Source organism: Leptonychotes weddellii, chromosome X (assembly GCF_054177405.1).
Source record: "Leptonychotes weddellii isolate Sample4059 chromosome X, ASM5417740v2, whole genome shotgun sequence".
In the NCBI taxonomy this organism is placed as follows: domain Eukaryota; kingdom Metazoa; phylum Chordata; class Mammalia; order Carnivora; family Phocidae; genus Leptonychotes; species Leptonychotes weddellii.
In genome coordinates, this window is record NC_138385.1 from 14,748,631 (window position 1) to 14,772,225 (window position 23,595).

The window sequence follows — 23,595 nt, forward strand, 5'->3', positions numbered from 1 at the left end:
AGAGAGAGAGAGACAGAGAGAGAGGGGACACAAGCAGGGGGAGTGGGAGAGGGAGAAGCAGGCTTCCCGCTGAGCAGGGAGCCCGATGTGGGGCTCGATCCCGGGACCCTGGGATCATGACCTGAGCCGAAGGCAGACGCTTAACCATCTGAGCCACCCAGGCGCCCCTCTGTCCTTACTTTTAATCTATTACTTCCGATAGCCTTTTGTAGAATCCTATAATACATTTCTTGGCAGTGATAATATTTTAGTGGTAATTTGTCATGACAATGATTAATATTTGCATATTTCAAGAAGACACACCCACTTAGTGTACTGCAAAAAAAATCTTGGAATTTTAAATTTAAAGTATGGGTACAAAGATAATTTGTGGTTTTAAAGTTAAACTCAGTAGTAAGAAAAACTATTTGGTATTTAGTGTGTTATTTGTTTAGTATGACAAGTAGGTAAGTTTTATTACTCAGTTAAAAGCTGTTCATTTTCAAAAGATTGTAGTGTCCTTGTTAAATTGCTAAATTACATTTTCAATATTATGGGGCTGCTCCTTCATCTATGTAAAAATTAAGATAAAATGACAGACTGGTTTCATAAAATAAAACCATTAGGTACATTAATTGAGCAATATTTGATAACTATATATTTCATATATTTTGAAGGGACCATATAATAAACTTTGAAAGCATTTCTGATGTATCAATCATATGTATACATCTTGTGAAATTCAAGTAATTCTCTTCTTGCCTTCCTATAGTAATATTATGCCTTTTGAATATCCATTTGGATGATAAAATGGTTTTCTTGATCTTCCTATATTGCTGGAGGTTTTATTTTGCAATTCAACTGCAGGATCTCTCAAGTATGAGCATCTGGCTATTAATAATCACTGAGTAGGCGAGGACCTGTGTTCATTTCTTCCCTAAGTTATTGTGACGTAAAGAGAAGGTAGTTTATTTGTGGTTTATTTTAGGTATCCTTCATTAATATGGTTTGATAATATATTTGGCCACATTTCTGCTTCTTGCCTTTGCTCTCTTTTGGCCCAACACTTTTCAGAAGAAAAGGGACAAGTTACTCTTTAAGAATTACTCTGTTGGGATTGTGAAGGAAGGGTTCAGGGTGGAAAAGAATGGTCATCCCAGCAGAAGTGAGATCAGAGTTGTCCACAAATATTTTATTGGTGAAAACATTTCTCAATATGAACTGCCCATGAAAGGCCCAAATTCTCAACATGGTCTACACAGTCCAGCATCATCTGGCCCCTTCCTCACTCACTGTGAAGAAGCTTTAGGAATATTATAACTATCTTATTTTGCTTTGTCTATGTCTAAAGCCTGAAAGAGCTCCTTCAGTAAATATAGAATAAAAATTCCATATGAGAAACTATTGAGTTATTGTTTGATTAGCAGTGTTTATCTTTTCTTAGTGTTGCATAAGGTAACAATGAAAAAATCTTAAAAAAAAAAGAAAAGAAAAAAGGGGTGCCTGGCTGGCTTAGTCAGTAGAGCGTGTGACTCTTAATCTTGGGGTTGTGAGTTTGAGCCCCACATTGGGTGTAGAGATTATTTAAAAATAAAAAATCTTTTTTTAAATTTTATTTTTTAAAAATATTTTATTTATTTTATTTGAGAGAGAGAGAGAGTGAGAGAGAGAGAGAGCGCACAAGCAGGGGGAACGGTAGGCAGAGGGAGAGGGAGAAGCAGATTCCCCGCTGAGCAGGGAGCCCCACTCAGGGCTCTATCCCAGGGCTCTAGGATCACGACCTGAGCCCAAGGCAGATGCTCGACCAACTGAGCCACCCAGGCGTCCCCAAAATAAAAAAATCTTAAAAAAAATAACAATGTATCTTATAATCACTGGTGCTTTAAGATTCATTGAAAGACAGTACTTGCTATTCTTATGTACATCTCAGTGCATTTTCCCATGAAGTTACCCCTGCCTGGCATCTCCTTTTCCTTTCTTCTTTTTTTAAGTTAATTAATTTATTTTTAATTGAAGTATAGTTGACATAGGATATTATACTAGTTTTAGGTATACAACATAGTGATTAAACATTTATATACATTATGAAATGCTCACCACAATAAGTGTAGTTACCACCTGTAACCATACAAAATTATTACAATATTATTGACTATATTCCCTATGCTGTGCTTTACATCCCCATGATTTCTTCATTTTATAATGGGAAGTTTGTACCTCTTAATCTCCTTCACCTATTTGGCCCATCCCCACGACCCCAACCAGCAACCACCAGTTTGTTCTCTATTTATGAGTCTGTTTCTGTTTTTTGTTTGTTATTTAATTAATTAAACTTATTTAAAGATTTTATTTATTTGAGAGAGAGAATGTGTGTGAGTAGGGGGAGGGGCAGAGGGAGAGAGAGAGAATCCCAAGCAGACTCTGTGCTGAGTGCAGAGCTGGATTCGGGGCTTGATCTCTCAACCTGATCATGACCTGAGCCAAAGCCAAGAGTCAGACGCTTAACTGATTGAGCCACCCAGGCGCCCCAGTTTGTTTTGTTTCTTAGATTCCATATATAAGTGAAATCATATGACATTTGTCTTTGTCTGATTTATATCACTTAGCAGAATACCTTCTAGGTCCATCCACGTTGTCGTAAATGGCAAGTTCTCATTCTTTTCTTTGGCTGGATAATATTCCATTGTGTATATATACCACATCTTCTTTATCTATTCATCTTATCAATGGACACATAGATTGCTTCTATATCTTGGCATTTGTAAATAATGCTGCAATAAATATGGGGGTGTATATCTCTTTTTGAATTAGTATTTTTGTTAAATACTCTGAAGTGGAATTACTGGATCATATGGTATTTCTATTTCTAATTTTCTGAGTAACCCCCATACTAGTTTCCAAAATGGTTACACTAATTTACCCTAACAGTGCACGAAGGTTCTTTTTTCTCCACATCTTCACCAGCACTTGTTATGTCTTGTCCTTTTAATACTGGCCATTCTGACAGGTGTGAGGTGATACCTCATTGCGGTTTTGATTTGCATTTCCCTGATAATTAGTGATGTTGAGCATATTTTCATGAATCTGTTTGCCATCTGGATGTCTTCCTTGGAAAAATGTCTATTTGGATCTGCCCATTTTTTAGCCAGATTGTTTGTGTTGTTGGTGTTGAGTTGTATGAGTTCTTTGTATATTTTGCATACTAACCCCTTATCAAGCATATCATTTGCAAATATCTTCTCCTATTCAGTAGGTTGCCTTTTCATTTCATTGGTTTCCTTCACTGGGCAAAAGCTTTTTAGTTTGATGTAGTCCTAATAGTTTACTTTTGCTTTTGTTGCTCTTGCCTTCTTCCCCTTTCTATGCATACTAAAACCTTTCTATCTTTCAAGCCCTAGAAACTCCATCACCTCCTCTGTAAAGCCTCTCCTAATATCACCAGCTAGAAATAATCTTCTGCTTTTGAATTCCCATATCATTTAATCCCACTTATGGTTCTTATTTTCATTATTATTGTTGTTTGTATATAGGCCTCATATCTTTTTCTAGTCTGTAATTTTTATTCATATATATATCTCTCCCACTATGTCTTGGATTTAGTAATTAAATATTTGCAAAATAGTAACAATAATATTTGGATAATATATCAATATTCAAACAACAGACACATGACAGGTACTGGAAGGCCTCTTCTCTTCCATCTCCAAAATGGACTCTTCTTTTCCACCCCAAAATTGAGCTGGACCTAATGGTCCGTTTTCATTTACGTATTTCTTTGGGTTAAGCATTGCCACCCCCACTCTGTGAGTCCTCCCACCAGGGAACCTCAGTGTAAATGAGTTTCTAAGATCTTTCTGACAATGACTGGAGAGTTTAGGAAACATAATGATCAGTGGATCGGGGGGGTGGGGTGGGGATGCAAAAGTGGAAAAAGAAAACTGAAAAGGAAGGGGAGGCTCTGATGATGAGGAGAGCCCAGCTTGTTGACGACCAGCTTTGCCCAGGGTTTGATGGAGCCATTGGCTTAACCTAGAGTCCAATTTTATCGTTAGAGCATGCCTACTTCTCAGGAATTTCTTGGTTGTCATCGGATTGCCTCTCTTTGATTTTAAAATTTATTGGAAAGACAAAATTAAAGGTAATATTAGAAGGGAAAAAATCCTTAATTCACTTACCTAAATGTGACTGTTTTCATCTTTTCACATACCATTCCAGTATTAGTATACACAGAAGTCTGTATTGAGATTTTTATATTATGTTATATATGTATATAATGCAAAAATGTTTATATATATCTTCTCATCACATAATCTTTATAATTTTTACTCTTAGTAGTTACATAATATTTTATTGAATATTGATTTATATAACATACTTCCTTTAAACATTTCTCAGTAGTTGCGCATTTAAGTTCTTACAGTGTTTGCTTCTAAAAGTTATTCATCAATTCATTATTCACTATTGATACAATGCAGAGATAAATATTGATGCACATAGCTTTTCTTCATTTGAATTTATTCCTTAGAATAAATTCCCAGGAAGGAATATCATTACTAGGTTAAAGGTTCCTGATAGGTATATCTAGATTCCTTTCTGCAGTGAGTATTGTAGTTCTTTTCCTAGCAACCATTTGATATGTGTGGAATTGACCCCACCACCAGCTCCCAAGTGTGAGCCCTCATTCGTCTTAGTCAATCTGAGTGATCTATCCCCTTTGCCATAGTATTTGGTCAAGGTAACCCTGGCCTAAACTATTCAGCATATGGCATTCTCCTGGCCACAGAAATTGGTTCAGCTATGGCCCAGTCATTATGAAACTTGGGGCTTCTTACTATGCTTATAAAAGGCAGCAGGCTCTCTTTCCTAATATATTCAAGAAGAAGCATATAGCCTCGTTGCTTTGGCAGCCATTTTGCAACAATGAGGGGCAGCTGCCTGAGGATGAAGCCAATGCAAAGAGGCAAGCAGAAGTGGAGAAATTACAACAAAACAGAGCTAGAATGGCTGGGCATTCCAGACAGAGGAAAATAGCAAGTGCAAAGGCCCAGAAGAAGGATTGTGCATGATATGTTCAAGGAGGCCAGTGTGGTTGGAGCAGAGTGAGCAGAGGAGGATATGAAGTCAGAGAGGGACCAGCAATTCAGATTATATAGATCTTTGTAGATTATCAGAAGGATTTTTAATTTTATTGTACAGAAGTTGTTTAAACAGTGCAATCATAAAAGTTTGTCATTTCCTTTTAAATTTCTTTGTCGAAAATATATCTTTCCAACGATATAATACATGTTCTCTTCTAATTCCTGTTTGTTTCTAATTGAGTCAATTTTCAATACTTAGTTTTTTTATTACTTTTTTTTAAAGTAATCTCCATGCCCAGCGGGGGACTCTAACTCATGACCCCGAGATTCAGAGTCCCATGCTCTACTGACTGAGTCAGCCAGATGCTCCTAGACTGATACTCTTGATTGGCCATTTTTACCAGCTCAGAGTTGAAAACAAAGGACAAAATGCAAAGGCAAATATTGAAAGCCTTTATGAAAGGGGCTTGAAGAACAGACGGCATCCGTACTGGTGGTGGCTGGCGTGAGGACATGGGAAGGCAGTAAGAAAATGGCAAAGAAGTACTAAGTAAGGTAAATGAAGCTTTGCAGACATGCCCTGGTTGCCGATGAAGGGAGACTTAGCCTAGAAATGAATTAGGGCTTCCTCGAGTGGTCTGAAAAAATTCCTTTTGACTTGGGTCTATTCGGAGCAGTTTGGATTTCTCGAAAACACCATTTGTGGTAGAAGGTAGGGCAGCTGTTGTCTTACAGCAGAAAATCTCCACAGGACAAACGCTATGCCCTGGATTTGACTATTTTTCATTAATTGAGCTGGAGTTTCTGCAAGAGAAAGCAATCTTGGGTCCTGGGATTGGACGCTCTGGTGTCTTAGCAGCTGCTTGCAAAAGGGCATTTTGCAGGGAGGGGATGTTTGAAGAGGCAATGAGAAAAGTCACAGAAGAAGAAATGAGAGGAGGTAATCAGCAGTGAAACTGCATGTGGCAAAAGGATAGGCAAGAGGATCAGTGCAGAAAAACATGGAAAGAAGGAACTGGGGTTCTGGCAGAGGAGGCTGAGTTTATTAACCTATAATAATTGCACACTGTGTATCAGCCACCTTAGGCATATTATCTCATTTAATCCACTCAGCGATTCTATGGGGGTAGTTACTATTATTACCTCAGTTTACAAATAAGAAAACCAAGGTCCAGAGAGGTGAAGTAACTTATCCAAAGTTACCCAGGTGGTAAGTGGCAAAGCCCGGACTCTAGTCTAGATGGTCTGGTGTTGAGTCCATGCTCTTACTACATGGTCTTTCTCAGGCTGTGTGAAAAGAACTAGAGCAGGATTTTGACATAATCCCAAGGCCAAATTTATTTCTTTTGTTGTAGTTATTATTATTCTGTGTTTAGTGTGTGAGGATTTATTTTGTGATACGGGATACTTTGGGTCCCTCGAGGTTCCTTTCTAAAAAGTGAGGTCTACTTTTGCTCTTTTTTTTTTCCAGATTGCCCTATGGGGAATGGTTGGACCTCTATATTCCCGAGCCAATTTTAGGACTAAATTCATGATCACTGGGTTGGCGCATGCTTTCAGTGCTCTGTGTGTTTTATTTGTGAATCCCCATCATGCCTGCAGGAGCCCAGAGTGTGCAGGGTGATGACCATCTCAGGGTGATTTAATGAGCTTCTGTGACATCCATCAGTATAAAAGCAACAGGCTTATCAACCAAAAAAAAAAAAAAGGTGGGAATCTTAGAAATGATTAGAAAAAGGGAGAAATGAGTATTGAGAAAAGAAGGTCTTGAGAAAAGATGGAGAAAACAGAATCAAAACATACAAGGGCTTTTGGACTACATTCCTCGCTGTTAAGAGAGAACGGAGCTGAGTGTGGGTGAGGGCACTAACAGAGCCAAGTCCCAGGGCCTTCCTGTGATCTGATGAGCTCTGGTATGAAGTTACCAGGGGAGAAGCTAGAGCTATAGAACTCTTTGTACTTTGGGCAGGGTTTGGAGAAGATATCTCCAGTGTACTTTGAGATATCTCTCTTAAGGATATCAAGTAAAACCTATTAATAAAAAATACCCAAAGATTTTCTTTTCATAAGCAATCTATATTCCCTGTATCTCTGAAGTTACTTTTCCTCTGGAATATGGTGCTAGCAAATAACAAATTGATTCAAGGAGAATTTATATTCTTACAATATTGTCCGTCTATGAACATGGCATGTATTCTGTTTATTGAATTAATCTTTTATGTCTCCTAAAAAAATAACTTCTACCTTTGTTAATTAAATTAAGCCTAGAACCCTTAACTCTTGTCCTTGACAGTTGTCTTTTCTTAGGGATCTCTTAGAGCAGGTAGTAGCTGAGAGCACAGAGCTGGAAGTTGGACGGAGATGTGTTTCTGTTCTACCTCTGCCATTTTCCTTCCTGTATAATTTTGGATACATCACTACACTTCTCTGAATTTCAGTGTTCTCACCTGTAAATTGGGGTTAATAAAAGTGCCTACCTCATCAGTTTGTTGAGAGAGTTGAATGAGATAATGTGTGTAAAGCAGTGCCTAACCCAAGCACTCAATTATTCATAATTACTGGCAACCTTGCTTCTATCTGCCTATAAAAATCGAGGTCCTGCTCTTCCATCAGCACTTTCGCCTAAATGTAGACACAATGTAGGTACCTTTCCTGAGTACCTTTTAGCATAGTTGAGGTAAGGCTGGAGTATTGAATAAGACTGTCTAAAGACTAGGGAATAACATGGCGCGCCTGGGTGGCTGAGTCGTTAAGCGTCTGCCTTCGGCTCAGGTCATGATCTTAGGGTCCTGGGATCGAGCCCCACATTGGGCTCCCTGCTCAGTGGGAAGCCTGCTTCTCCCTCTCTCACGCCCCTTGCTTGTGTTCCTTCTCTCACTGTGTCTCTCTCTGTCAAATAAATAAATAAAATCTTAAAAAAAAAGACTAGGGAATAACAGCAGATAAATAAACACAGAAAATAATATGAAACCAGATCATTGTACTTTACACTATAAGGCTTGCTTTTCAGAGCACCATTTTATTCTTGATCCTCATTTATTTCCACAAGGTGGGTACCATCTTAGCAACCCACCACCCAGGAGTGTAAGATGAGAACTTCTGAATCCTCTGACCTCTGAACCCAAGAGCACTAGGATTGGTTCGTTTCCTGGCATACCCAAGACCTGCCTTCTTAGTTTCACATTCTTGTCTTTTTGCTCAGATGACTGCTAGTCTGGAATAACCACAGTTTTCCAGGGAGATTCCACCCATCCTTTGCCCACAGGAGTGTGGCCTTTCCCTACAGCCATAACTTGACAACAATATTAGAATATAACACAATAGTATTGGCATTCATACAAAAAAAATCTATGGTTGATGGTGGGGGCTTTTTGTTATATCTTTCCATAGTATTGTAGTTTTCTTTATATGGGTAATATAACTTCTGTTTATTCTTAAGTTCCTTATATTGTGCATTTTCTATCATAATTTAGTATTTATACTTTATTTCTTTTTTGTGTCATTGATCAGAAATTCTTTTTTTTTTTTAAAGATTTTATTTATTTATTTGACAGAGAGAGACACAGCGAGAGAGGGAACACAAGCAGGGGCAGAGGGAGAGGGAGAAGCAGGCTTCCTGTTGAGCAGGGAGCCTGATGTGGGGCTCGATCCCCGGACCCTGAGATCACGACCTGAGCCGAAGGCAGACGCTTAACGACTGAGCCACCCAGGTGCCCGTGATCAGAAGTTCTAAAACAATATTAAAAATGATAGAAGATATCTTTATTTTGCTTGTTTTTTAAAAAAAGAAATGCTGGGGCACCTGGCTGACTCAGTCAGTGGAGTGTGTGACTCTTGGTCTTGGAGCTGTAGGTTCAAGCCCCACGTTGGGTGTAGAGATGACTTAAAAATCTTTAAAAAATTATAATTAAAAAAAGAAGTGATGTAGGGGGCCTCTGGCTGGCTCAGTCGGTGGAGCATGCGACTCTTGATCTTGGGGTCATGAGTTCAAACCCCACATTGGGCATAGCACTTACTTAAAAAATGAAAACAACAATAAACAGACAAATGAGAAAGAAATGCTGGTAATATTCTTTGGTAAGTACCATTTTGCCTCATGTTTAACAGAGATGTTCTTTATTATGTTCTCCTTGTCATTTTCATGTATATCCTTATCCTTTTACCTTATAGTCCCAATTTGACATAATAGGTATTAAACGTTATGATTTGTTTTTTTGGATATCTCTTCAAAATGATTCTTGATCCATCTGGCAAACATTTATTAAGCTTCTATATGTCAGATACTTTGCAGGGATGCTGGGAAGACAAAGATGGATAGCTCCACAGACTAGTCAGAAGAAGGACAAGATAATCAATGGCGTTGCTACTCTTGTTGGGAGCACAGTAGATCACATAGACTTGCCAAATCACTGTGTTGTACACCTGAAACTAATGTAACATCATGGGTCAACTATACTTCAATTAAAAAAATAAAAGAAGGACAAGATGCCAACCATTACAATACAGTGTGATAAATACTAAAACACTCTTGAAGTGTGGTCTAACCTAGAGCTTCCCAAATGATGCACCTGACGATTTGGTCTGGGTCACAGCTAGAGCTGATATTCAGCTGGTGTACACCAAAACGGTAAGACCATTTAAAATATTAAAATACTTCCATAGTAAATCACTACTGCCCTGAGCACCCTGAGTGCTCCCTCCCTGACCCAGTTCCTCCTGAGAAGCTACCAACTAAAAGGGTAATACCTGGTATATATAGCAGGCGGCCACCAGGACCCCGATCTAATGCTACTACCCCCCATGGCTTGTACATTCTGATTGGTCAATTTCTGTGCCTTAGCACTTGATAAATACTGCAAATAGCACCCTTGGTAATAGTCAATATATCCATCCCTTCAGCTCTCAGGGTAGCCAGTGGGCTTGGGATAACCTGATATGCCTTCTCCCCTTCTTCAGCTAGGAGCAGCCTCATTTGCATACTCCAGTGGCCCATGCAAATATTTTCATTTTCTGTGTATGCCATGAAAAGTTGGGCCGCACTGATTTAACCTATAGATAGTATTATACTAATAGACTGCCTTAGGCTTGAACTATTGGTGCTTCCCTTGGATCAATCCTTTGTGACTGTGCTTTGTTCCTTTCAAGCTTTGCTAAATTATGTTTGCTACTGTCTTACCTGGAGTTTTTATATCTATATTTGGAGTTTATATTGGTCTCTGATTTTTGAGTTTTATCTTTCTCAGGTTTGGGAATCAGGACCATATTTGTTTCATGGAATGAATTAGGTACATCCTAACTTTTTCTGTTTTCTTCCTTGAAGATTTGAAACTACTTATCATTAGGTTAAGGGACCTGGTGTGACAGTTTCTCAATTTACTCCTCAGTTATTAATTTATTCAGATTTTCTACTTGGAGTATGAATTTTAATATTTTATATTTTTGCCAGAAAAAAGGCATCCATTGCATTATATTTTAAAAACCTATTAGCATACAATTGTGCATAGAATTTCCTTACAATTAAAAATATTGTTTATACTGGCTGTTATACCCCCTTTCTCATTTCTAATTTTATGTGTGTTTTTCTCACATAGGTTTGCCAGAGGCTTAGCTACTTTATTAGCCCTCTCAAGCTACCAGCTCTTGAATGTATTTATTAATTCCACTGTTTTTACATCCTCTAATTTATTTATTTCTGCTTTTATCTTTATTATTTCCTTCCTCCTATTTTCCTGTGCAATTTTTTTGCTCTTTTTCTAAACTGTTAAGCTCAATGTTTAGTTTAGTTTATTGGCCTTAAATGTTAACGGTGAGAGGTAAAGGCTGTTGGACGTCTGTCAAAAGCCCTTTTCTCTGAGCTAGAGACAGGGAGGGAACGGAAAGTGGGGACTGCCGGGACCCCAAAGCCAAGAAAGCCGAGGGTGGCAATGAACGTTTTTCTCTTGCACTTCAGCACTTTGCCCGAAGCGTTTCTCCACAGCGGGGCAGTAGGGAGCAAGGAGTGTGGGAGCGGGCTTGCGGGAGCCCCGGGATTCGGCCGTGCGGGGGGCCGCTGTGCAGATTGTGTGTGCGAGCCCTCCACCAGCCCGCCTGCTGTCGGTGCGGGCGCCGGGCTTCTGGTTCTTGTTCCCTGGTGTTTGCTTTCTCTGGGTCTTGCTTTCCTTCCTGCTCGCCACAGCGGTGAGGAAGTTCAGCTCTCTGCACCACGGTTTGAGGCCACGCAAAAAATTGCCTGACTCCCTCCAGGAGTCAGGCCGAAGGAGTCTTTGAGCTTTGACCTCAAGCTGGGACGTGTCTGCTGCCCCCGTCACCGTCATTCCCTCCTCTTATCTGCCTCAAGGGTTTTCACATGAGAGGCTCAAGGCACAGACTGGCTGGCTTACAGTCGCAGGAGGAGTTGAAGGAGATGGCTGGCACCCTTGAATTGTTTTAGAGATGTGTGTGGAGGAGGACGAGGACGAGGAGGAGGAGGAGGAGGAAAGGTACAAAATGAGAGTAGGGGACAAAGAAAGGTATCCCCAGGGAAAAGAGTAAGTCGGGATGGGGAAGGCCCATACTTTCCTTCCCCAGCCCAGAGATCCTGCCTCTGAATATCCCCCATCAAAAACTTGTTTCTTCCACCCTGGCTCCTGTTAGGAATCAGTAGGGGGCAGCAGTCCCAATCCTAAGTGTAGGGACAATAGGAGGTGCCTAATGCCTACAATCCCGGTAAGATCCGACATCTATCCACCCACCCCTCTGCTCCCTGCTCTTCACCCACGCTAGCCCTCTTTCCCTCCTCAAATGTGCCAAACTCTTTCCCAACTCCTGGCCTTTGTACATTCTTGGCCCTCTGCTGGGAGCACGCTTCTTCTGGTTCTTCTCATGGCTGGCTCTTTCTCTCAAGTTAGGTCTCAGCTCCAATGAACTGTCACCTGCTTAGAGAGGCCTTCCCTGACCACCTTAGCCTCCCAAAACATTGCCCACCCCCACCCCAAGCTACTCTTAATCACATTTTCTTCGTCGAAAATCTTATTTGTTTACTGGTCTGTTTCCACCTGAATGGAAGCTCCACTAGGCCAGGGATCTTACTGCCTTGTTCACTGCCGTATGTCTAAGTGCCCTTAGCCAGTGTTCAGCTTACAGTACACGCTCAATAGATCTGTCCTGAAGCAATGAATGAACCCGTGTGCCAAGCTGTGTGCTGGTGGTACAAACCTAGAGGGAGCTCATAGCACAGTGGGAGAGAAGGATTTGTAAATGGATAATTACTAAATGATGGGAGGCACATGTCCTGTAACATCATAGGCTGTGCCTCTGTGTTCAGAGAGGCCTGGTTTTAAATCCTGGCTCTGGGGCGCCTGGGTGGCTCAGTCAGTTAAGCGTCTGCCTTCGTCTCAGGTCATGATCCTAGGGTCCTGGGATCGAGCCTGGCATCAGGCTCCCTGCTCAGCAGGGAGTCTGCTTCTCCCTCTCCCTCTGCTCCCCCTGCTTGTGCATTTGTGCACCCTCTCTCTTTCTGTCAAATAAATAAGTAAAATCTTAAAAAAAAAAATAAACCCTGGCTCTACCACTTACTAGATACATGACTTTGGGTGGTTGCTCAACCTGTCTGGCTCAGTTTCCTCATTTGTAAGATGAGGATAATAATAATAATAAAATGATAATACTGATCCCATAGGATTGTTATGAACGTGATATGTAGATAAAGGGACAATACCATGTTCGATACATGGGAGTTATTATTATTGAGTATGGTACACACGTAGAGCGGTGTATATGTAGAGACTATGCCGTGATTCTAAATCTTTTTCGTTGTTGTTGCTTTTGTCTACCTTTGGCTCCAGTTGCTCTAATGGAGAGCAGTCCAGACCTGGAAGGAGCCGCAGTGGTGTTCATTAATGGCAAGCCCATTCAAAATAGCTTGGGCCGGGCTGGTGGAACTGGGAAGTGCTTCTCTGAGAGAGAGGGGTGCCTCTTACTTTCCGTTCCATCTTACAAAGCCGGGCCAGGATTGGGAAATTAATTCAGGTCTTTAAATGCTGATAAATGCAGAGGTACTTACTACTAATATTTCAATCAAGTGTCAAGATAGAACTGATTAAAAGAGGATTCAGAAGCTTCTAGTTGATGGAGGTTGTATCCCTTAACCATTCTAATGTAAGACATCATTTTAATTTTTTGTTTATTTGACCCCAGTAAATGCTACATTACTAATGCTATAAGAGAAAAAACGTACAATTTGTACAGTGCCATTTTGCATTCATTTGAAAGAGGAATGTATTTTTAATGCATTTGGCATCCTTCTGGCTCTCCTTAATAATTATAGGACTAATTAAACATATACTTGTAAGCAATCAGTGTCAGAGCTAAAAGGGATTGAAGGGATTATTCAGGCGAATGCTTCATTTTGTGGAGGAAAAACTGAGGCCAGGTGTCTTGCTGGAGGACATCAGCCTTGAAGAAAGCAGTGTTAGGACGTTTAGTCTGGTGGCATATTAACAAGCCTCCCCTTGTTCTGCTAACAACGGAGCCTCCACCTGTCTGTTCTGGGCCGTCCCCCCCCCCCCCGGGTTCCCATTTCATTCATTCAACAAAGCAATCGAGGGCCTACTGTGTGCCACCTACCCTGCTAGGTGCGGGGGATGAGCAGTCCCCACGCATAGCCCTCGTTGTTCGGCTGGCAGTCTGGAAGAGAGACAGACAAAAAGACCAGCAAACGGGGAAGCATCCAGGAGGCTTACCTGATCCAGACTGGAGAGGGAGGGGGGATGGGAGGAGGCTGTCATCTAACGCTTCTTGTCATTCCATCTAGACCGGGGAGAGCCGAAGTTTGAGTGGGAGTCACCCATGTGAGCCGGGGTGGGAGAGAAGCCACGGGTTCTGGCCAGAGGCTTACTGCGCACAAAGGTCAGGCACTAGGAGAGGCCGTGGTGTGGCTGTAACAAGGAATGAAGTACAGATACCTGCCACCACAGGGAGGAACCTCAAAGACAGGATGCTCAGTAAAACAAGCCTGTCACAAAAGAACAAATGTATGATTCCATGTCTAGGAAAAGTCCAGGATAGGGAAAGCCATGGAGACAGAAAGTAGATTGATGAGTGGTTGCCTAGAGCTGGGACAGCTGGGGAGGGGGTTGGGAGGGCAATGGATAAGGGGCGTGGAGTTTCTCTTTGGAGTAATGAAAATGTTCTGAAATTGACTGTGGCGATAAATGCACAATTCTGTGAATGTACAAGAGGCCATTGAAGTGTACACTTAAACAGAATGTGTCATGCTCTAGAAACTAAAAGACATGCTATGGCCAGAGGATAGAGAGAGGGGGAAGGTATGGCAAGAGATAAGGTTAGAGAGATCTTATTACGACTCAAAGCTGACATTTAGAGGGCACGTTTTCAGTACGATGCATGTATTGACAAAATATTCAAAAACAACCCTAGAAGGGATGGAACCGTAATTATCTCATTTTACAGATGGGAAAAGTAAGACTCAGGGAGGTTCATGTGCTCAGTTACATAGCTACCAAAAGTGGTAAAGCTGAGATTTGAACCCAGCCAGTCTTGCTCCTCGGTCTGACCTAATATTACACTGTAAGTGAAAGCAAGATCTGATCAAGAAGGGCCTTGGAAACCATGCGAAAGAGTTTTAATTTTTGATTCAGGTCCCTTTGAAGTGTTTTAAACAGAGGTGATAAGATCAGATCTGTGTTGGAAGACATTGATTGCATTCTTGTTGCCATGTGACCGAATGGATTAGGGAGGAGTGACACGATCAGAAGCAGTGAGTTCTGTAAGGAGTTGGTCTGAACTTGGGTGCCTGGAGTGAGAATGGCAGTAACAATGGGGATGAAGAGAAGTGGATGGATTTCAGAAATGTTTAGGAGAATTCACTGACAGGACTTGCTGGTTGACTGAATGTCGGAGAGTAGGAGTTGAGGCTGACTCAGGATCTCCCTTGGGCAGCTGGGTGATGCTTTCTCTGAGATCGTGACAAAAGGACAAATTCAGATTTGGGCATGTTGAGTTAAGTTCAAGTTTAAATGTTGAGGAAGAAGCTGGATATTAAGGTCCAAAAACCAAAAGGACAGACCACACTAGAAATACATATTTGGGGGGCCCTGGCTGGCTCAGTTGGTAGAGCATACAACTCTTAATCTCAGAGTTGTGAGTTCAAGCCCCATGTTGGGCATAGAGCTTACTTAAAAAAAAAACAAAAAAACCAGAAATACACATTTGGGGAGTTATCAGCTTATACATGATGTTTGAAGCTATGGGGGTATGTGGGAATGCTCAGGATGATGTGCCAATTGAGAAGAGAAGCAGGCCTAAGACATAGCCGTGTACCCCACTGTTTAAGGACTGACAGATATGAGGAGCCATAGAGTAGGACGAAAACCAGGAGGATATGGCATTGTAGAAGCCAAACGAACAGAATGTTTCAAGAACAAGGGAAGGTTGACTGTGTCACATACATCTGAGAGCTAATGACAGCAAAGTGCCCATTGGGTTTTGCAGTAAAGAGTCCATTGGTAAGTGCAATTTCAGTGGAGTGTGGGAAGAGAAAGACTGATTATGGTCATTGAGAGAGTGATTCATAAAAAGCTTGCTTTTTCCTTTTTTCACAGATCCTACCAGCTGATTTTTCTACTTGAGTTTCTCTCTGTCTAGGCTGGTCTCGTCAGCCCTTCTCCCAACCCTAATTTTGGTAGCTCCTGTTGGACACTCAGGCTCCTTTCCCTTTAAAGCTCCATTTTGGAGGTGCCTGGCTGGCTCAGTCAGTAGAGCATGCGACTCTTGATCTCAGGGGGTTGTGAGTTTGAGCCCCATGTTGGGTGTAGAGATTACTTTAAAAAAAAAAAGAAAAGAAAGCTCCATTTTGCTTTAAGGGTTTTGTTTTTGTTTTTGTTTGCTTTAAGGGTTTTCCTGGTGATAACTAAATGGAAACAGGCAGAAGACAAAAAACAAATCTGGAAAAGTGACTTAAGGCTTCTAGAAATCTGATAACTTTCTTATGATTATTTCCTAAAATATTTCTGCAGGTATTATATGATAAAAGGGTTCTATAATTAAGCTTGTTTTCTTGCTATCTGACATCTGAGAGTCTTTAATATGCTAATACACACCATGAATCTGTCAGTGCCCTGAGCGTAGAATTAATCATGCAGTGTTTCTCAAACTTTCTTGATCATGGAACCCTCTTGTTGAGAAGCATTTGTAGGATTAATTTTCCACAGAAGACACTTTGGGAAAGTCTTACCTGTGTTTATAATTCCAAATACACTTTTCAGATAGTTCTAGAGGTTTAAAAGCCCCCTCACTACTACTCGTCCACTCCTGAGGGTGGAGCTCATGCTCCTTTACCGCCTCTTCCAAGTACCATCCTCTTACTCTTCACCACCATTCAGGTCAAGCCTGAGAGGGAGGTGCATACAGGACTGGAGAAATGGGAGGTTGGGAACCCAGCTAGGAAGCGGGGCTTTATTCATCCATCCATTCATTCAGAGATTTATCGAGTGTGTGCTATGTCCCAGACATGGGGCACAGTCCTGGGGATCTATCAATGAATCTAAAATAGCAAAAAACCCAAACCCAAACCCAACACAAAAACTGTTCTCATGGAGCTTGCATTCATAGCAGGGGTGAAAGAGAGTAGACAAAAATACAGAGAGTGATTTAAGGGATGAATTCCTAAGTCAAGTAAGGTAGAGGAAGTGAGAATGGATGAGCTAAGCTTCAGGAGTGGGTTTAGGGAAGAGGGAGAGAAATTCCAGTTTCGCAAAGATGACTGAGTGAGGAACCCACTGCAGAGCTTGGCATCACCAGTCCTATTTTGCTTACACTTTTCTCCCTCAGAGAAGCTTTGGACAACTGTTTCTCTGCCTACTCATAAGACCGGTTGGATGGCTTCACGTCTGTTACCTGGGCAAGGATGTCCAGAAAGGCACCGAACATACTGAAGGGCATCGGAGAGATAGTTTTGGACCCCTAACCTGACACAAGTTGAATAATAATGACTTGTCCTGTACGTTGTATTTTTCAAAGTGCTTTTCCGTCCAGGTTATGATTTATTGAAAATTGAGGCTCAGAGACTGACTTGTGGTAGATCGCACAGCTGCTCAATGTTGGGGCTGGAATATGAATTCAAGTCTTTAGCTAGCAGAACATCCACACACTGGCCACGTTATTGCTGGTTTTTCAGTCCTCATGCTCATGGACATGTCTGGATTATTCCTGTGTGTGTGTGTGTGTGCACACGCGTATGCGTGCGTGTGCATGTGTGTGTGTAAGCTCCCGTGGGTCTGCATGTGGGGGAGGGGAGAGTTGAGCAGAGGAGGTTGGGAGAATGATTAACTTACCTTGGGGCGGGGGGGAATGGTCCCTGTTAATGTTTTTGGATTGAATGAAAGAGTTTTCAGGGCAAGGGCCAAGTAGCGATTAGATCTTTTCCCTCCAAGTAATCCCCATTCAGGGCTGCGTAAATTGGAATACTGAGCAGAGGGACTGGGAGGCAGCAAACCCTTTAGTCTCTCCCAACTAGCCAGACCCTTTGAATGATGAATTTTGATGGAGTTTGTGTGAAGATTTGGGATTTTAGCTTAAAGGCAGATGTAGTGAACTTGAAGAAGTCTCAGAGGAGACAATGAAAGGCTTGGAGAATTTAATTTGAATTCAAAAGGTGGAAGGGATTGAAATTGTTCTGTCGAGAGCTGCCTTCTTCTCGCATCACCTCTGGTCACTTCCTGCTTTACACTTTGTGTGGCAGCCATACTGAAATGCCCACCACGTTTCCCATCACTCCCAGCCTTTCCGTGCCACTTGCCGCCATCATGCCTGTGCGTCATGTGGTGCAGTATGCCCAGAATGCCCCTTTCTCCACATAGCCATCCTTTGCTCAGAGGCAGCACTTACTCTTCGTGGTATCCAGCACTGTGCTAACTGTGTTAGAGGCAGTAGATCATTTAATCCTCATAGAAACCTTCTGAGGTGGCTACTGTTACCTCCACTTTATGTTCAAGTCAATGAGACTTAGAGAAGTATGGTAACTTGCTCAAAGCTACACAGCCTGTAAGAGGAGCCAGAATTTGAACCCAGATATTTTTCTCTCTCTCTCTCTTTTTAAAGATTTTATTTATACATTTGAGAGAGAGAGATAGTGAGCAGGAGCGGGGGAGAGGGAGGGGCTGAGGGGGAAGGAGAAGCAGACTTCCCGCAGAGCAAGGAGCCCGATGCGGGACTCGATCCCAGGAGCCTGGGATCATGATTTGAACTGAAGGCAGTTGCCTAACCAACTGAGCCACCCAGGCGTCCCTCATTAGGAAATTTAGAACCAAGTTTGTAGCCCATTTCTAGCAACTACACAAAGACTGAGTGGTGCTTTTTTATGTACGCCAAATATATTTTATGTTTTAGTGTTTTCCTCCTTCAATTTTCCCCTGTGATTGGTTCCCTCAATCATTTATTTTCTGGTTGTGGTATGTGGGTTTTCTTTTTTAGATTTATTTTTTATTCATTTGAGAGAGAGCATGCACAAGCAGTGGGGGAGGAGGGCCCAAGAGAGAGGGAGAAGCAGACTCCCCGCTGAGTAGGGAGCCCGACGTGGGGCTCAATCCCAGGACCCTGAGATCATGACCTGAGCTGAAGTCAGATGCTTAACTGACTGAGCCGCCCAGGCGCCCCAAACCCAGATAGTTCTGATTTCAGAGTCTGACTTCTTCTGTTAGTCTGGGTCCTCTGAGAAGTAGAAGCCAAGATGGGATTAAATGTGCAAGGATTTCACTAGAGGTGATATCAGTACGAGAGACCCTGGGGAGGTTGCTGGAGGAGGCTCAGAGAGCCGTCAGACTGAGAGGCAAAGAGAGGAAAAAAGGTTGGGTAGGAACATCCTAGATGGCCATGCAGTCAAGGAAAGGTTCAGGAAGCCCTTCGCCGAGTCCTTGAGCTGAAGTCCGCTGTCAGTGGAGTCCTACATGTTCCCGCGGCAGGCCTGCCTTCGGGTCCATTGTGCGGAGTCCCCTGGCTAGCAGCAGCCAGGGGGGACGTGCTGCCTCATGCACACTCCGTGATGAACACAGCACCTCGGGCCCTTGATCAGATTATGTTCTGTGAAGTTCAGGGGTTCTCTCTCGACTGGGCAGATTTTGTCCCAGCAGGGGACAGGAGGCAACATCTGGAGATAGCTTTGATTGTCACCAGTAAGGTGGGGGCTGCTCCTGATACCTAGTGAGTAGAGGCCAGGGCTGCTCTTCAACATCCTACAGTGCACAGGACAGCCCTCCCAACATAGAATGATCCAGTCTCTAATTTCGATGATGCTGAGGTTGAGAAACCCTGATGTAGTGGGAGGCCGGCAAGGGGCATTCTCAGGACCACGGCATTCTCCACCTCTCCATCTTGTCCCCTCCTCCAATACACCCTCTCTGCCTTTCCCCCTCCACTCACTCCGGTAGAGGGCCCCCTCTCTTACACTCCAGGCGCTCGGCATGCCTCCTCCCCAGCACTTCCCATTGCTCGTGGCCTCATCTGTCTCCCTGGATGGACTGTGAGGATGTGGACAGCGGGAGCTCCATCTTACTTTGCTGTGTATCCCTCACATGCAGGCTAGGGTCTGGCCCCTAGTGAATGTTTATTAAATGAATGAAGGTGAGAGAAGGCTCTGAAGCCATTTAGTAGCAAATGTTCTATAGGTGACAGGCTGTCACATAGCTCCTTTTCAGGACCCATCTACCCCAGTGGATCCCGTGACTCCCTGCTTAATGACCACCAGTATAACAAATTCCCTCCTGAACAGTTTCACTTGAATGTCCCATAGTAACTCAAAGTCAACATGCCAATAATGAAAGGTACGCTCCTCCCCAAACCTGATTTTCTTTCTCTGTTCCCTTTGTCTGTGAATGGCCGCACAATTTATCCTATTTTTAAAACTAGAAACTTGGGAGTCACATCTTTTCCCTCACCTCCCCCCTGTCCCCTAAATCACTAAATACTAAGAATTTGACCCTTAATATCTCTCAAATCTTCCTTCCTGCCTCCATTCTCACCACCATCGCTGTAACACTGGCTCTCATCACTTCTGTTCTGGATGATTGCTCGTCTCCTAACTCATCACCCTGCCACATATCCCCTTCAGATTTACACTCGACACTGCTGCCGGAGTGATAGTCTTAACACATATTTGAGCAGATTATCCTCTTGCTCAAAATCTTTTAAGGGCTTCTTGTGATCTCCAGGATAAAGTCCAAACTTCTTATCACAGCGCCCATGACTTTCATGACCTGGACCCCTGCCTGGCTTTCCAGCCTCATCTCCTATCATTTCCTCACACATACCTTTGGCACTGTTTCTCAGCCGGGGGTGACTTTGCACCCCAGAGAATGTCTGACAATGTCCGGAGACATTTTTGGTTGTCACAGCCCGGGGGAGTGAGGTGCTAGTAGTACTGAGTGGGTGGAATCCAGGGATACCATTTGCTAAACAATCTGCAATGCACAAGACAGCCTCTCACAACAAAGAATTAGCCAGCATGTAAAACGTCATGAGGCATTTCCAGGGCTCCTATAGCTCCCTGGAAGCCTCATGCCCGTTTCACTGGTCTGTGCCTAAAACGTGTCTGGAATGCCTTTCTCTCCCCTTTTCATCTGGCTAACTCCCACTTGCCTTACAAAACTCGATTTAACCCTTGCCTCTTCTGGGAAGCCTTTCCTGACCTCCCAGTCTAAATCAGATGTCCCTCCTTTGTGCTCCCGTGGCTCTCGGGGCCCGCCCCCTCTCATGGTACTTATTAGATAGTACTGCAGTTATTTCATTATCTCTTCCCTGGGGAGACTGAACTCCTTGACATCAGGGAATACAGTTTGTTCACATATGCATCCCCTCTACTCGGCACATGGTACGTGTTCCAATAAACATTTGAATCCATGAATGAATGACCACACGATCCGAACAAATGATGGCCTCAGATTCGAAAAAAGAATAGAAGTTGTTGCTTGTCATCAGCCTCACCATTGGTCTTCCTTTAGGGAGATGCCTACAATATTTACTGTGATGTTGGGCTAGTCAATTGGTGAGAAGATGAACTAGAAAAATACTCTTTCCATCATCCATCAATATTTTATTGGTCACCTACTATGTGCCAGACACTGAGGTAGACCCTGAGGACCTGGCAGTGAATAGGACAGACATTTGTAAGTTGCCTCAAGGAACTTACAAATCGAACAGGTTATACATGTTTGAAATCTGGTTAGTCTAAGTAGACCACCTTGGGGAATCTCAGTTAAGGGTCTGGAAATAAAATGTATTAGAAAGTTAGAGTGCTTTCCAGTCTGATTTGATTTGCTTGCAGCAAATTGACCACCTTGCAAATCCTTGGTGTAACAGGCATGTCCTTCCCCTGAGCAATACACAGAGCATAAATGCAGCCAAACTATTTCTGGCCCTGACTCTCCAGCCATAGGAAAGACTCTATCTGCAAGGAAGAAAGGAGGTTACTGATCTGAATAAGCTACAAAACAAGTGGAGACCCCTCACTTCCTTAATTGACTTTGTATAAAGAAAGTGAAAGCTCATTACCCGTCTTGTCAGTTGCCCCACATCTCTGGAGCTGGGGCAGTGGCTGGATGATGAAAAGCTCCCTAGTGCAGAAACAGTTAACATTAACTTTGGCATGTGTGTCAAGTGAGGTTTGGGCCTGTTATCTCTTTCCTAAGAGTCTCTCAGATTCAACTACAACACTAAGATACCCAAATGCACAGGAGTAAATCTCTACATTTTTAAAGTGGATCTAACCATACTCCTTCGACTTATTCGAGTAGCTTTGGGCTGAACTAATGCTAGGGAAAGACTTATTTGACCATGATTGGGAAAATGCTACGGAAAAGGTAAAGCATTATACTCCGGTATATGAGATAATGGGAGGGATAGTATCTTCTAGATGCCCAGAGAAATTTCCAACTGAGATAACCTCAGGGGTTATTAAGGAGTCTTTGTTTGGGCAGCAGAGGAAAGTTTCCCCCATTTCATTCATTTATTCATTTTTAAAGTTCTATTTAAGTAATCTTTGCACCCAACGTGGGGCTTGAACTCATGACCCTGAGATCAAGAGTCGCATGTTCTTCCGACTGAGCCAGCCAGGCACCCCCATTCATTTATTTATTGAGCATGTACTACACATTAGGCACCATGCTGGGTGTTGGAGATACTGCAATGGGTGGGTGGGAGTGTGGACAAAAATCCCTGACCTGATGTAGATTACATACTATTGGGTAAATATTTGGCAAACAAAGGTAAGCTGCCCTGTGCGTGTGCATGTGCACGCGCGCGCGCGTGTGTGTGTGTGTGTGTGTGTATGCCTGCTGGGCTTCTGTTCAGCCTCCTTTCACCCTACACCCCTCCCCCTCCAGGGCTGGCAAGTAGAGATGTTGGCTTCCTTCACAGATTCCAAAACTTTTGGGAGAGCTGTACTGGATGGATATGTTAAATCACTGATGCAACTGTCTCGACCCTTAGGTGCAGTTTGAGTTTTCCCCTAAACACTTATATCGCCTTTCAGGACTTTAAGGCTGTAAATGGAATCATTCTGGTTCTCAGCATCCATAATTAAGCTCCTGTGTTTGCACGTTCAAACCTTGAGGGTGCCCCTTGGGCATTTGGAGAGCATTTAGCGTACTCAGCAGCCTCTGCGCCAGAAGCCAAAGTGGCAGCGGGAGTACATTCCATAAAAGCAGCTCTCTTCCTAGAGCCCATAATTAGAATGTGTTAACTACATCCTCTTTGCATCTGCTACACAGCAATTCAAGGGTGACAGAGGCAGAATGGCAATGGGACCCACAGAAATGTTCTGCTATCTGTAAAGGTAAGAAGTTGGTCTTTATTCTCACTTGTCTACTGGAAGTCAGGGGTTTTTTCCTGCCTGAGATTAGACACCTAGGGAGGCATTCTGTGTAAAACAGCCTAGTTCCTGGCCCATCACGAGAATTTAAAAAATGACAGCTATCGTCATCATTAGCATCATCCTCATCATGTTAGTACTTCACTGTCTTATGGAGAATGAAGTAGAAAGAAACAGAAACAGGGTCTCAGGTCTGTGATCTGGTTTTGTCATTAAATCGTCATGGGGTCTTCGGAAAGCTCGCGTACTATAAAGACTGGGATGGCTCGGCGTAACCATACAAGAAGCGGAATCTTTGGCAGGGTGGAATAAGGAGGAGGGGGAAGTGGAAGGAATCCTAAGCGGAGCAGACTGGGGCTAGGGAGGAAATAATCCAGTTGCATAGTGTTACTGGATGTCCAGATCCGCTCTTCACCCTGCTCTGTGCGACAGGAGGCTGACCCATATGGATTGCATTCATGGACTCCCTTGCCTCCTGACTTCTGGTTGTGTTTGGCACCAGCTGGGGATTGGAGGGTGGGAGGAGAGTGAAGCTGGAGCGTTTATTCTCCAGGCTCTCTCTTGATGGACTGAGGACCGGCAGTGGCTGTGTCTCTCTCTACAGAAGGCCACAGCGTCCTATAAAGCACACTCTACACACGGCTCCCTCTCCTTGGCCCTGGGTGGGTAACAGTGCCC

The 23,595-nt window shown here is 42.9% G+C and overlaps 1 long non-coding RNA gene across 2 annotated transcripts in view; it reads left to right on the forward strand.

Annotated features, from left to right (window-relative positions):
• The window catches only part of LOC145717943 (uncharacterized), a 69,997-nt gene that overhangs the window by 25,352 nt on the left and 21,050 nt on the right, over window positions 1–23,595 (forward strand). The window contains exon 1 of one of the 2 annotated variants that reach the window (XR_014141476.1): window positions 11,340–11,536. The exons of the other annotated variant lie outside the window; for it this stretch is intronic. This is a non-coding gene — a long non-coding RNA (uncharacterized LOC145717943). Of the gene's footprint in view, window positions 1–11,339; window positions 11,537–23,595 lie in introns of those variants that run through there. 2 annotated transcript variants of the gene reach the window in all.